Below are 16490 nucleotides of genomic sequence, written 5' to 3'. Positions count from 1 at the left end.
TGCCTCTCTGCCCACTTGTGATCTCTCTCTGTCAAATAAATAAAATCTTTAGAAAAAAAAAATTAAAAATATAAGTACCCTACAATCAGTAACAGCACTACTGAGTATTTAGTCCCAAATAGAAAAGCACTGATTGAAAGAGATACACCGCCCCCCTGTGTTTATTGCAGCATTATTTACAATAGCCAAATTATGGAAGCAGCCCAAGTGTCCATCAACTGATATAGAAGAGGCATATATACTCAATGGAAAACTATTCAGCTACAAAAAAGAATGAAATCTTGACATTTACAATTATGTGGATGGAGCTACAGAGTGTAATGCTCAAAAAAATAAGTCAGTTAGAGAAAGAAAAATGCCATATGATTTCACTCTCATGTGGAATTTAAGAAAAAGAAAGAAGAAAAGGAAAAAAAATCATCATTGTATACATAATGCTTAAAGTTCGTTGCTGCCTAAACTTAAAACTAGCTATGTTAATTAAGTTTTAAACTTAAAACTATATGGTAATGAATTATTGTTATAAATAGGAGAGAACCATGTTCTTCAAGGCAGAGCACAGTTATCACAACAGTAAATTCTCCCAGAGCAGCAGATTTTAAGCAATTTTTTTATATAATTATTTGAGATGCTTCAATGGTTTTGTGAATGTTGGACTTAAAAAGTTCTTGTAAATTTTAATAGAAAATTATTTTTTTATAAAATTCATTCTCTGAAACTACTTGATTTTATAAGATCTATGTATGTCTTTCTGGGAAACAGAACAAGTAAAGTGTTTTTTTTTTTAATCTATTCAATGATTTCCTCAACCCCATATCCTCACCCATCTTTCTTCTCTCTTAATGTTTAAGATTCTGTAAGGAATATGAACAACCAGAAAAGGAGGGAGGGCATTGCATTGTGGTCCTCTTTGGTCTGTATTAAATAAAACTTCTCTATTCAAAAATGGGACAGGATATTGCTAATACTTAATGAACTCCAAGTATGTGTCATGAATTGAGATGCAATATGTTAAAAGAAGGTATGATACCTCAGGATATGTGAATGCATGTATGCATGTTTGTATGTGTCTATGTGTACATGTGTTTGTGAGGATGGGGTGAGGGTTTGGAATAAAATCATTAAAAGATAATGCTTCAAAATAGAAAAATAGAAAAAAAAATAGTATATGCCAAGATACTTAAAATGTCAGGTTTTCTTAAGCTTCTAGAGACTTAGAATTATAGTTTTTTTTAATACTGTAGAGGTTGCTATGGGACATGATATGCTACTGCAGCTCACACAATATATAACTTATCTACTAGCTACCTTGATTGACATGCAGCATCATTTGGGACCACAGCTTCATCAGTCTCAACACAAACTTCTGCTTCAGCTTTTCCAACACTTAGGACAGGTGTACATCTAGTTTTTTTTTTTCCCTGGACATTCCCATGCAGTGTTGTGCTAGTAAACTGCATCCAGAGGGAAAGACAATAAGATACTAATTAGTAACATTTGCCAGTTTCCATACTGTAAATTTTCCTATTCTAGCCAACTTCTAGCTACTAACAATTTAACAAACAGAAGGCAACATTTCTGAATATGTAACAATCTGTTCTTTTAAGCCAGAATAAGACAGCTCCAGCAAATGAGTGTCCTATTGTCTATGCATTCACAGAAATAATCTTAACTGTTTTACAGAGAATTCTGGGTAATGAATGGGAGTAACTCTTGTATACCTTAAAGGAAAATAATATTTAGTTTATGAGTGAAATCCTAAATTATTGTTGCATCTATAGTAAAAACTATTAGAAACCATTAGAAAGCAGCAAAACATTTTCATTCAAGACCAGTATATTTCACTATTCTGAGATGGTTATCGAATCCAGTGACCAGTTTTTTGACCAGTTCAACAAAATGTAAGCCTTTCTTCAGTGCATTAAAATATAAAGGTGACAGAATTAAACTGATATATTTTGCACATGAACTAAAAAGTTAGCATTTTAACATCTCTACAGTATCTGTTTCATTTTAGCATTTTTAATACTTTACCAGATGCAAACTAATTTGCTATTATTTAAATGTTTCTTCTGTTAATGGCAGGTCACCTATTTCACCCATTCCCTCACCCACCTCCTTTCTGGTAACTATCAGTTTGTTCTCTATAGTTAAGAGTTGTTTCTTGGTTTGTCTCCTTCTCTTTTATCCCCCTTTACTCATTTGTTTAAGTTCGACATGTGAGTGAATTATATGGCATTTGTCTTTCTCTGACTGACTTATTTTGTTGAGCATTATACTCTGTAGTTCTATCCACATCATTGTAAATATCAAGATTTCATTCTTTTTTGTGGCTGAATAGTTTTCCATTGAGTATATATGCCACTTCTATGGATATTGAGTTTTGTAAGTTCTTTACATATTTAGGGCACTAACTCTTTATGGGATACGTCATTTGCAAATATCTTCTCCCACTCAGTAGATTGCCTTTAGTTTTGTTGATTGTTGCCTTCACTGTGCAGAAGCTTTTTATTTTGATGAAGTCCCAATAGTTTATTTTTGCTTTTGTTTTCCTTGCCTTGAGAAATATGTCTAAAAAAATTTGCCATGGCTACTGCCAAAGAAGTTGTTCTCTTCTAGGATTTTTGTGGTTTCAGGTCTCACATTCAGATCTTTAATTCATTTTGAATTTATTTTTGTGGATGAAGTAAGAAAGTGGTCCAGCTTCCTTTTTTGCATGTCGCTGTCCAGTTTTCCCAACACCATTTGTTGAAGAGACTGTACTTTTCCCTTTGGATACTCTTACCTCCTTTGTTGAAGATTAATTGGCAATATAGTTGTGGATGTATTTCTAAGTATTCCTTTCCATTGGTCTATGTGTCTGTTTTTCTGTCAGCACCCTCCTGTTTTGATTACTACAGCTTTGTAATATAACTTGAATCTGGCATTGTGATAGCTCCAGATTTGCTTCTCTTTTTCAATATCACTTTGGCTATTTGAGGTCTTTTGTGGTTCCATGCACATTTTAGTTTTGCTTGTTCTAGGTCTGTGAAAAATGCTATTGGTATTTTGATAGGGACTGTATTAAATGTGTACGTTGTTTTGGGTAGCATAGACATTATCAATATTTGTTTTTCCAATCCATGAGCATAAAATGTCTTTCCATTTCTTTGCATCATCTCAATATCTCTTCCATTGGTGTTTTATAGTTTTCAGAGTACAGGTCTTTCACTACTTTGGTTAGGTCTATTCCTAGGTATCTTATTATTGTGTGTGCAATTTTAAATGGAATTGTTTTCTTAATTTCACTTTCTGTTGCTTCACTATTAGTGGATAGAAATGCAACAGATTTCTGTGCATTGATTTTGTGTCTTAAATAAGTTATTTTACCAGTTCTACCAGTTTTTGGTGGAGTCTTTTTTGTTTTCCCTATGCAGTACCACATCATCTACAAATAGGGGAAGTTTTACTTACTCCTTACCAATTTAGATGCCTTTTATTTCTCTTGTTGTCTGTTGTGGTTAGGACTTCCAGTATTATATTGAATAAAAGAGTTGAAAGTGGGCGTCTTTCTCTTCTTTTTCCTGACTGTAGGGGAAAATCTTACAAGTGGCCCCCCTTTTTAAAAGATTTTATTTATTTATTTGTCAGAGACATGAAGAGAGCACAAACAGGGAGACCAGTGGGCAGAGGGAGAAGCAGGCTCCCTGCTTAGTGGGACTCAATCTCAGGTCCCTGGGCCAAAGGCAGACACCTAACCAACTGAGCCACCTAGGCATCCCAGTTTTCCCCTTTTAGGGATGACTGCAGTTGTGGGTTTTTCATATTACCTTTGTTATGTTCAGGTATGTTCCCTCTATGCCTATTTTGTTGAGGCTTTTGGTCATGAATGGATGTTCTTTGTCAAATGCTTTTTCTGTCTCTGTTGAAATTATCATATGATACTCATCATTTCCTTTTTGATGTGATGTATGACATTGATGACTTACAATCTTTATTGATGTGATGTATCACATTGATGACTTACAATCTTGCAAGCAAGACATAAATCCCAGCTAACCATGGTGAATGATTTCTTTAATATATTGTTGGATTCAGTTACCTAGTATTTTTTTTTAAGATTTTATTTATTATTTGACAGTGAGAGACATAGTGAGAGAGGGAACAAAAACAACGGGAGTGAGAGAGGGAGAAGCAGGATTCCTGGTGAGTTGGGAGCCTGATGCAGGGCTCAATCCCAGGATCATGACCTGAGCCAAAGTCAATGCTTAGCCCCTGAGCCATCCTGAATCCCTGAATTAGCTAGTATTTTGTTGAGGATTTCTGTATCTATGTTGATCTGAGATACTGGCCTCTTTTTTTAGTGGTGTCTTTTCCATGATTTGGGTATCAACGTGATACTGACATCATAGAATTAATTGGGAAGTCTTCCTTCCGTTTCTGTTTTTTTGGAAGAGCTTGAGAATAATAGGTATATATCCATTTCTTCTAAGTTGTCCAGTTTGCTGGCATATAGGCTTACATAATATTCTTTTATGATTGTTTGTATTCCTGAGGTATTGGTTGTTATTTCTCTTTTCTTGTTTGTAACTTTTATTTGAGTGCTTTCTCTTTTATACGTCATTAGTATAACTAGAGGTTTATCAATTTTATTGATTTTTCAAAGAACCAGATAATGGTTTCATTGATCTGTTATATTGTTTTCTTTTGTTTTTTGTTTGACTGTTTGTTTGTTTTTTTAGTTTCTATATCAATTATCTGCTTTACCCTTTATTATATCTTACTTCTACTGGCTTTAGGTTTTGCTTGTTGTTTGTTCTTCTAGCTCCTATAGGTGTAAGCTTACCTTTTTGTTTGTTTTATCAATTTGTTTTGCTTTGTTTAATTTTTCCTGTTTCTTTTTTTTTAATTTTATTTTTTATAAACATATAATATATTTTTATCCCCAGGGGTACAGGTCTGTGAATCGCCAGGTTTACACACTTCACAGCACTCACCATAGCACATACCCTCCCCAATGTCCATAACCCCATTCCCCCTCTCCCAACCCCCCTCCCCCCATCAACCCTCAGTTTGTTTTGTGAGATTTAGAGTCACTTATGGTTTGTCTCCCTCCCAATCCCATCTTGTTTCATTTACTTTTCTCCTACCCCCTTAAACCCCCATGTTGCATCTCCTCTCCCTCATATCAGGGAGATCATATGATAGTTGTCTTTCTCCGATTGACTTATTTCGCTAAGCATGATACCCTCTAGTTCCATCCACGTCGTCGCAAATGGTAAGATTTCATTTCTTTTGATGGCTGCATAGTATTCCATTGTGTATATATACCACATCTTCTTTAGCCATTCGTCTGTAGATGGACATCTAGGTTCTTTCCATAGTTTGGCTATTGTAGACATTGCTGCTATAAACATTAGGGTGCACGTGCCCCTTCGGATCACTACGTTTGTTTCTTTAGGGTAAATACCCAGTAGTGCAATTGCAGGGTCATAGGGTAGTTCTATTTTCAACATTTTGAGGAACCTCCATGCTGTTTTCCAGAGTGGTTGCACCAGCTTGCATTCCCACCAACAGTGTAGGAGGGTTCCCCTTTCTCCGCATCCTCGCCAGCATCTGTCATTTCCTGACTTGTTAATTTTAGTCATTCTGACTGGTGTGAGGTGGTATCTCATTGTGGTTTGGATTTGTATTTCCCAGATGCCGAGTGATATGGAGCACTTTTTCATGTGTCTGTTGGCCATCTGGATGTCTTCTTTGCAGAAATGTCTGTTCATGTCTTCTGCACCTTTCTTGATTGGACTATTTGTTCTTTGGGTGTTGAGTTTGCTAAGTTCTTTATAGGTTTTGGAAACTAGCCCTTTATCTGATATGTCATTTGCAAATATCTTCTCCCATTCTGTCAGTTGTCTTTCTGTTTTGTTAACTGTTTCCTTTGCTGTGTAAAAGCTTTTGATCTTGATAAAATCCCAATAGTTCATTTTTGCCCTTGCTTCCCTTGCCTTTGGCGATGTTCCTAGGAAGATGTTGCTGTGGCTGAGGTCGAAGAGGTTGCTGCCTGTATTCTCCTCAAGGATTTTGATGGATTCCTTTGTCACATTGAAATCCTTCATCCATTTTGAGTCTATTTTCATGTGTGGTGTAAGGATATGATCCAATTTCATTTTCCTGCATGTGGCTGTCCAATTTTCCCAACACCATTTATTGAAGAGGCTGTCTTTTTTCCATTGGACATTCTTTCCTGCTTTGTCAAAGATTAGTTGACCATAGAGTTGAGGGTCTATTTCTGGGCTCTCTATTCTGTTCCATTGATCGATGTGTCTCTTTTTATGCCGGTACCATGCTGTCTTGATGATGACAGCTTTGTAATAGTGTTTTAAGTCCGGAATTGTGATGCGACCGACTTTGGCTTTCTTTTTCAATATTCCTTTGGCTATTCGAGGTCTTTTCTGGTTCCATATAAATTTTAGGATTATTTGTTCCATTTCTTTGAAAAAAATGGATGGTACTTTGATAGGAATTGCATTAAATGTGTAGATTGCTTTAGGTAGCATAGACATTTTCACAATATTTATTCTTCCAATCCAGGAGCATGGAACATTTTTCCATTTCTTTGTCTTCCTCAATTTCTTTCATGAGTCCTTTATAGTTTTCTGTGTATAGATTCTTAGTCTCTTTGGTTAGGTTTATTCCAAGGTATCTTATAGTTTTGGGTGCAATTGTAAATGGGATGGACTCCTTAATTTCTCTTTCTTCTGTCTTGTTGTTGGTGTAGAGAAATGCAACTGATTTCTGTGCATTGATTTTATATCCTGACACTTTACTGAATTCCTGTACAAGTTCTAGCAGTTTTGGAGTGGAGTCTTTTGGGTTTTCCACATATAGTATCATATCATCTGCGAAGAGTGATAGTTTGACTTCTTCTTTGCCAATTTGGATGCCTTTAATTTCTTTTTGTTGTCTGATTGCTGAGGCTAGGACTTCTAGTACTAGGTTGAATAGCAGTGGTGATAACGGACATCCCTGCCGTGTTCCTGACCTTAGTGGAAAAGCTTTCAGTTTTTCTCCATTGAGAATGATATTTGCGGTGGGTTTTTCATAGATGGCTTTGATAATATTGAGGTATGTGCCGTCTATCCCTACACTTTGAAGAGTTTTAATCAGGAAGGGATGTTGTACTTTGTCAAATGCTTTTTCAGCATCTATGGAGAGTATCATATGGTTCTTGTTCTTTCTTTTATTAATGTGTTGTATCACATTGATTGATTTGCGGATGTTGAACCAAACTTGCAGCCCTGATATAAATCCCACTTGGTCGTGGTGAATAATCCTTTTAATGTAGTGTTGAATCCTACCGGCTAGTATTTTGGTGAGAATTTTTGCATCTGTGTTCATCAAGGATATTGGTCTGTAGTTCTCTTTTTTGTTGGGATCCTTGTCTGGTTTTGGGATCAAGGTGATGCTGGCCTCATAAAATGAGATTGGAAGTTTTCCTTCCATTTCTATTCTTTGGAACAGTTTCAGGAGAATAGGAATTAGTTCTTCTTTAAATGTTTGGTAAAATTCCCCCAGGAAGCCATCTGGCCCTAGGCTTTTGTTTGTTTGGAGATTTTTGATGACTGTTTCAATCTCCTTACTGGTTATGGGTCTGTTCAGGCTTACGCTTTCTTCCTGGTTCAGTTGTGGTAGTTTATATGTCTCTAGGAATGCATCCATTTCTTCCAGATTGCCAAATTTGTTGGCGTAGAGTTGCTCATAGTATGTTCTTATAATTGTCTGTATTTCTTTGGTGTTCGTTGTGATCTCTCCTCTTTCATTCATGATTTTATTTATTTGGGTCCTCTCTCTTTTCTTTTTGATAAGTCTGGCCAGGGGTTTATCAATCTTATTAATTCTTTCAAAGAACCAGCTCCTATTTTCGTTGATTTGTTCTATTGTTTTGTTTGTTTGTTTGTTTCTATTTCATTGATTTCTGCTCTGATCTTTATGATTTCTCTTCTCCTGCTGGGTTTAGGGTTTCTTTCTTGTTCTTTCTCCAGCTCCTTTAGGTGTAGGGTTAGGTTGTGTAACTGAGAGCTTTCTTGTTTCTTGAGAAAGGCTTGTACCGCTATATATTTTCCTCTCAGGACTGCCTTTATTGTGTCCCACAGATTTTGAACCGTTGTGTTTTCATTATCATATGTTTCCATGATTTTTTTCAATTCTTCTTTAATTTCCTGGTTGACCCATTCATTCTTTAGAAGGATGCTGTTTAGTCTCCATGTATTTAGGTTCTTTCCAAATTTCCTCTTGTGATTGAGTTCTAGTTCAGAGCGTTGTGGTCTGAAAATATGCAGGGAATAATCCCAATCTTTTGATACCGGTTGAGACCTGATTTAGAACCAAGGATGTGATCTATTCTGGAGAATGTTCCATGTGCACTAGAGAAAAATGTGCATTCTGTTGCTTTGGGATGAAATGTTCTGAATATATCTGTGATGTCCATCTGGTCCAGTGTGTGATTTAAGGCCTTGATTTCCTTGTTGATCTTTTGCTTGGATGATCTGTCCATTTCAGTGAGGGGAGTGTTAAAGTCCCCTACTATTATTGTATTATTGTTGATGTGTTTCTTTGATTTTGTTATTAATTGGTTTGTATAGTCAGCTGCTCCCACGTTAGGGGCATAGATATTTAAAATTGTTAGATCTTCTTGTTGGACAGATCCTTTGAGTATGATATAGTGTCCTTCCTCATCTCTTATTATAGTCTTTGGCTTAAAATCTAATTGATCTGATATAAGGAGTGCAACTCCCTCTTTTTTCTGATGTCCATTAGCATGGTAAATTCTTTTCCATTCCCTCACTTTAAACCTGGAGGTGTCTTCGGGTTTAAAATGAGTTTCTTGCAGGCAACATATAGATGGGTTTTGTTTTTTTATCCATTCTGATACCCTGTGTCTTTTGATTGGGGCATTTAGCCCATTAACATTCAGGGTAACTATTGACAGATATGAATTTAGTGCCATTGTATTGCCTGTAAGGTGACTGTTATTGTATATTGTCTCTGTTCCTTTCTGATCTACTACTTTTAGGGTCTCTCTTTGCTTAGAGGACCCCTTTCAATCTTTCCTGTAGAGATGGTTTGGTGTTTGCAAACTCTTTCAGTTTTTGTTTGTCCTGGAAGCTTTTAATCTCTCCTTCTATTTTCAATGATAGCCTAGCTGGATATAGTATTCTTGGATGCATGTTTTTCTCATTTAGTACTCTGAATATATCATGCCATCTCTTTCTGGCCTGCTAGGTCTCTGTGGATAAGTCTGATGCTAATCTCATATTTTTACCATTGTATGTTATAGACTTCTTTTCCCGGGCTGCTTTCAGGATCTTTTCTTTGTCACTAAGACTTGTCAATTTTACTATTAGGTGACGGGGTGTGGACCTATTCTTATTGATTTTGAGGGGGTTCTCTGAACCTCCTGGATTTTGATGCTTGTTCCTTTTGCCATATTGGGGAAATTCTCTCCAATAATTCTCTCCAATATACCTTCTGCTCCCCTCTCTCTTTCTTCTTCTTCTGGAATCCCAAATATTCTAATGTTGTTTCATCTTATGGTGTCACTTATCTCTCGAATTCTCCCCTCGTGGTCCAGTAGCTGTTTGTCCCTCTTTTGCTCAGCTTCTTTGTTCTCTGTCATTTGGTCTTTTATATCACTAATTCTTTCTTCTGCCTCATTTATCCTACCAGTGAGAGCCTCCATTTTTGATTGCACCTCATTAATAGCTTTTTTTTATTTCAACTTGGTTAGATTTTAGTTCTTTTATTTCTCCAGAAAGGGCTTTTATATCTCCTGAGAGGGTTTCTCTATTATCTTCCATGCCTTTTTCAAGCCTGGCTAGAACCTTGAGAATTGTCATTCTGAACTCTATATCTGACATATTACCAATGTCTGTATTGATTAAGTCCCTAGCCTTCGGTACTGCCTCTTGTTCTTTTTTTTGTGGTGAATTTTTCTGCCTTGTCATTTTGTCCAGATAAGAGTATATGAAGGAGCAAGTAAAATACTAAAAGAGTGGCAACAACCCCAGGAAAATATGCTTTAGCCAAATCAGAAGAGATCCCAAATCGTGGGGGGGAGAAAGGGGATAAAAAGAGGTTCAGAAAAAAAAAATAAAAATAAGAAAACCAATAAGGAAAAAATATAAAAAGGAAAAAAAAAATATATATATATATATATTAGATAAGCTAGTTAAAAAACGTTAAAAACATTAAAAAAGAAATGGGTTTACCCTAAAAAAATTTAGAAGAAGAGAAAAAAAATTGAAATTGAAAAAAAAATTAAATTAACTGCAAGGCTAAAGAATCATGGGGAGAAAGCCATGAGTTCCGTGCTTTGCTTTCTCCTCCTCTGGAATTCCGATGCTCTCCTTGGTATTGAAACTGCACTCCTTGGTAGGTGAACTTGGTCCTGGCTAGATTTCTTCTTGATCTTCTGGGGGAGGGACCTGTTGTAGTTATTCTCAAGTGTCTTTGCCCCAGGCGGAGTTGCACTGCCCTTACCAGGGGCCGGGCTGAGTAATCTGCTCGGGTTTGCTTTCGGGAGCTTTTGTTCCCTGAGCGCTTTCCGTAGAGTTCTGGAGGATGGGAATAAAGATGGCAGCCTCCCAGTCTCCGGCCCGGAGGAGCCGAGAGTCCGGGGGCCCACTCCTCAGTGCGCCCTCAGAGAACAGCGTCCAATTACTCCCATCACCCTGGCCTCCGGCCGCGCTCCGAGCTGACCGAGCCTGCGACCGGTTCAAGGTAACCCTGAGCATAGAGCTCACTCCTCGGCTCTGTCTCTGTAGCCGGCTTCCCTGTTCTAATACCTGTAAGCTCTGCGACCCTCAGACACCCCCGATCCTTCTGTGACCCTGCGGGACCTGAGGCCACGCTGACCTCGTGTTGGCTTCACCCCGGTTAAGCCTCTGGAGCGATGTTCCTCAGCAGAACAGACTTTTAAAAGTCCTGATTTTGTGCTCCGTTGCTCTGCCGCTTGCCAGGAGCTGGCCCCTCCCCCTGCAGTCTATCTTCCTGTGGCTTTGGATTCACTTCTCCGCCAGTCCTACCTTTCAGAAAGTGGTTGATTTTCTGTTTCTAGAATTGCTGTTCTTCTTCTCTTCGATCTCCCGTTGGATTTGTAGGTGTTTGCAATCTTTAGATAAGCTATCTAGCTGATCTCCAGCTACCTGAAGTAGTCTCAGCCTGCTACTTCTCCACCATCTTGACTCCCCTTCCAATTTTTCCTGTTTCTTGAGTTAGGTTTGTATTGCTAAAAAGGTCCCTCTTGGAAGTATTTTTGCTGAATATTAAAGGTTTTGGACTAGTATGTTTTCATTTTCATTTGTTCCCATATAGTTTTTTATTTCTTCTTTTATTTCCTAGTCAACTCATTCATTGTTTAGAAGCATGTTACTTAACTTCCAAATATTTGTGGGGAGTTTTGTTGTTGTTGTTGTTGATGGTCATTTATGTTTGAACCCATTCTTTTCTCCTTGCCTTCCCATGTTTTAGGGATAGGTTGTCATATTTTAGGTCCTTTCATTTTTTTAGTTCATTCACTAATTCTTACAGAAATATTCATTTTTACTGTTTTTGTGTTTCCTACTTTTATATTTTCACTTTTGGCCTCTCCTTTCCAATCAAAATATTCCCTTTACTATTTCTTGCAGGGCTGGTTTAGTGGTCATGAAGTCCTTTAATATTTGTTTGTCTGTGAAACTCTTTATCTCTCCTATTTTGAATGACAGCCCTGCTGGATGGAGTATTCTTGGCCCCAGATTTTTCCCTTTCACCACTTTGAATATATCATGTCAGTCTTTTCTGACTTGGAAAATTTCTGCTAAAAAAATCCCCTGTTAGACTTATGGAATTTCCCTTTGTGTCTTTCTGCTTTATTATTTTTCTTTATCACTATATTTTACCAACTAAATAATAATATGTCTTGATGTGGATCTGCTTTTGTTAATTTTGCTGTGGGTTCTCAGTGCCTCCTGGATCTGGATGCCTGTTTCTTTCCCCAGATTAGGGAAGTTTTCAGGTGTTATTTCTTCAAATAAATTTTCTGCCCCCTTTTCTCTCTTTTCTTCTTCTGGAACAGCTATAATATGAATATTTTGTTTGATGCAGTGACTGAGTTCTCTGAGTCTATGCTCATTTTGTATAATCTTTTTTTTTCTTTTTTGTTTAGCTTGATTACTTTCCATTACTTTATCATTTAGGTCATTAATTCCTCTATTTCATCTAGCCTGTTGTTCATTTCATCAAGCATGTTTCTCACTTCTTTAATGGGCCCTTTATCTCTTCTATGTTATTCCTTATCTCTATGTTAAGGGTCTCACTCATGTCTTCCACTCTTTTCTCAAGTCCAGTGAATATTCTTATGATCATTTTTTAAAATTCTTTGATATGTTTCTTATATCTGTTTCACTTAAATTGTGGTCATGACATTGTCCTGTTCCTTCATATGGGGTAGATTTACCTGTCTTCTCATTTTGTGTTAATCTCTATGCCTGCTTCAGTGTGGTGGGGGGAGTCAGCTAAGTGTTCTATTCTTGAAGGTAAAGACCTTATGAAGAAGAGGGCCTATTGTCCCCAGCCATGTTGTGTCTATTCTTTGCCAGGGCCTGGTATTTCTGGGAGTGTCTCCAATGTGTACTATTTATGTTCTATCCTTTTTTCCTGGCTGCTTTATCCTTCAAAAGAGTCATCTGCAGAGGTTCTCTTTGCCTGTTGCAATGTTTAGTCCCTGGCCTGAATATGGCATGTTTTAACTGGGTGTGTTCTGGTCTGTTTGTGAAATGAGACCTGTTGCCATCACCACCTACACTGAGGCTCCACAAAATTCCTAAGTCAGGAGATTTGGTGTGAACATTGGCTTGGACTGGTCTTCAAGGAAAGGGAGATTACCTCCCTGAGACTAAGGAAGGCAGACTGGGAAAAAGTTCCACTGGAGTGTGGGAATATGGTACTTGGTATAAGCAAGTTATGTAGCAAGTGTGGGCACTGAACTAGTTCTTGCAGGTGGCCCTGCGCTTATGCTGAGATGCAAAGGATTGAATTTTCACTAGCCATTTCCTTTATTTCTGGGGACATTTCTCTATGAATGCTGTCTCTGTGAGATGGGCTCCAAAATGAGCAAGTAACCTCCCTACTGTGTGCCTCAGATGTTCTTCAGATTGCTGTTTCTACATTATATGTTCATGGTTTGTTTCCCTGTCTTTTTTTCATATAACAGCCCCAATGACTCTGAGGTCCCCTGAACCAAGTACAGTGACCTTTAAAACTCCAGGTTTTAAGCAGCACTGGTTTAACAATTCATGAAATTCAGCTCCTTTCATTTTCTAAGCCAACTGTTTTGGGTATTCATTTTCCACATTAGCTCCTCTATTTGCTAAACTTTCTGCCCTTCTCCATGACATTGGCTCCCTCCCCATTGCAGTGATCATGATCTGTTTCTCTCCTAAACTGTGTCACTGAACTTCTTACCTTCTTCAATGTGACCTCTTCTTGACCTTTTTTTTGTGGAGTTTATTTTGCCATTCTTCAGGTCAATTTCTGGGGTATTTAAGATGATTTGATATTTATCCAGTTGTATTTATGAAATGAGGTGAGCTGAGGGTCCTCCTACTCCACTGCCATCTTCCAACCCCAAAGATATTGCTACAGAACACTAATGAAAGAAATTGAAGAAGACACAAAAAGATGGAAGACCATTCCATGGTCATGGATCAGGAGAATAAACACTGTTAAATATATATACTGCCTAGAACAATCCATACTTTCAAAATTCCACTGGCAGTTTTCAAAGAGTTGGAGCAAACAATCCTAAAATTTGTATGGAACCAGAAGAGAGCCCAAATTACTAAAGAAATGTTGAAAAAGAAAAACAAAACTGGGGGCATCACGTTGCCTGATTTTAAGCTTTATTACAAAGCTGTGATCACCAAGATAGCATTGTACTGGCACAACAGACACATAGTCCCATGGAACAGAGTAGAGAGCCCAGATATGGACCCTCAACTCTATGGTCAAATAATCTTGAACAAAGCAGGAAAAAATATACAGTGGTAAAAAGACAGTCTCTTCAATAAATAGTGCTGGGGAAATTGGACAGCTATGTGTAGAAGAATGAAACTCAACCATTCTCTTACACAATACACAAAGAGAAACTCAAAATGGATAAAAGACCTCAACATGAGGCAGGAATCCATCAGAATCCTAGAGGAGAACATAGGCAGTAACCTCTTTGACATCGGCCATAGCAACTTCTTTCAAGATATGTCTCCAAAGGCAAAGGAAACAAAAGCAAAAATGAATTTTTGGGACTTCTTCAAGATCCAAAGCTTCTGCACAGCAAAGGAAACAGTAAAAAAAACAAAGAGGCAACCCACGGAATGGGAGAAGATATTTGCAAATGACACTACAGACAAAGGGCTGATAGCCAAGTTCTCAACAAATTCAACACACACAAAACACATAATCATGTCAAAAAATGGGCGGAAGACATGAACAAACACGTCTCCAAAAAAGACATACAAATGGCTAACAGACACATGAAAAAATGTTCATCATCATTAGCCATCAGGGAGATTCAAGTTAAAACCACATTGAGATACCACCTTACACCAGTTAGAATAGCCAAAAGTAAAATGACAGTAAACAACATGTGTTGGAGAGGATGTGGAGAAAGGGGAAGTCTCTTACACTGTTGGTGGGAATGCAAGTTGGTGCAGCCACTTTGGAAGACAGTATGGAGATTCCTTACAAATTAAAAATAGAGCTTCCCTATGACCCTGCAATTGCACTACTGCACAATTGCACCCCAAAGATACAGATGTAGTGAAAAGAAGGGCCATCTGTACCCCAATTTTCATAGCAGCAATGGCCACAGTTGCCAAACTGTGGAAAGAATCAAGATGCCCTTCAATGAATGAATGGATAAAGAAGATATGTTCCATATATACAATGGAGTATTATGTTTCCATCAGAAAGGATGAATACCCAACTTTTGTATTAACATGGATGGGACTGGGAGGGACGATACTAAGTGAAATAAGTCAAGCAGAGTCAATTAGCATATGGTTTCACTTATTTGTGGAACGTAAGGAATAACACGGAGGATGTGGGGAGATGGAGAGGAGAAGGGAATTTGGGGAAATTGGGAGGGGAGATGAACCATGAGAGACTGTGGACTCTGAGAAACAATCTGAGAGTTTTGGAGGGGTGGGAGGTGGAAGGTTGGGTGAGCCTAGTGGTGGGTATTATGGAGGGCACATATTGCATGGAGCACTGGATGTGGTGCATGAACAATGAATTCGGGAACACTGAAAGGAAAAAAATATATCAATATTCACATTGGAAGTTTCCTTGAAATATAATCCAAGTATCAGTTTTTATCCCCCATTTTAGTCAGTATTCTCCAGAGAATCAGAACCAATAGGAGATATCTATCTATCTATCTATCTATACACACACATACATACATATATGAGATATATATCATAAGAGAGAGATTTTGAGAAATTGGCTTTCACGATTATGGAGACTAAGAAATATCATAATCTGCCACCTGCAAGCTGGAGACTCAGTAGTGTAACTCAGTACAGATCCAAAGACCTAAGAATCAGAGGATACCAACATAAGGGCAGGAAAAACTGGGATAAAATGTCTCAACTTAAGCAGTGAGGCAGGAAAAAAAATGGGGTGTAAGTGTTCCCTTTCTCTGCCTCTTATCATCTTCAGGTCCTCAATAAATTAGATGCTTACTCACATTGGGGAAGGAAATTTACTTTGAGTCCATTGACTTAAATACCAATCTTGCCCAAAATACCCTCAAAGAAATAGTCTGGAAATATTATTTAATGTGGGTATGCTGTTGTCAGTCGAGTTGACAGAATCAGCCATTACAAGTCCACCCCTTGTCAATTTGGAACCTGCACATATCTCTTTCAACCACATTTAACATCCAAATAAAGAAAATGGCAAGTCCATAATTCTGCCTAACATGGTGAACTATCCTGCAAACACCCAAAACCACACTAACACCTTTCCCAGAAAAAGAAGCCAAGTCCTTGAGTGATGTTTACTCTCCTTGATAGCCTATAACTTATATATACTATAATATAAAATTAATACTTAATTTTTCTTTTGAATAGTCCAATTTCCTCTTGGTAGTCAAGATCAATTGTCCTCACCAGCACAGTAACACCCTTCTTTGCTTGTTGATTCAGAAGAATGAGGCAACCAAAGTGGCTGAGTGATAGTCTTAACTTTCAGTTCAATGGAATCATTGGTGGGAGCATTCCTCCCTCTGGAACTAAGACCTCTAGGCCAGCAGAGTATAAAGTCATGGAAAAAGTAAGTAAAATTTTGCAAGTGGGTTACTAGGAGTATAGTGAGTATCTTAGATTCCTGGACCCATGAATTCTGGCTATTGGAGAAATAGCACCATATATTGGATGCTGTTTTAGAATATATATAGTCTTTTGAAGAAACTT

Source organism: Lutra lutra, chromosome 8 (assembly GCF_902655055.1).
Source record: "Lutra lutra chromosome 8, mLutLut1.2, whole genome shotgun sequence".
Taxonomy (NCBI): domain Eukaryota; kingdom Metazoa; phylum Chordata; class Mammalia; order Carnivora; family Mustelidae; genus Lutra; species Lutra lutra.
This window is presented reverse-complemented; position numbering follows the sequence as displayed.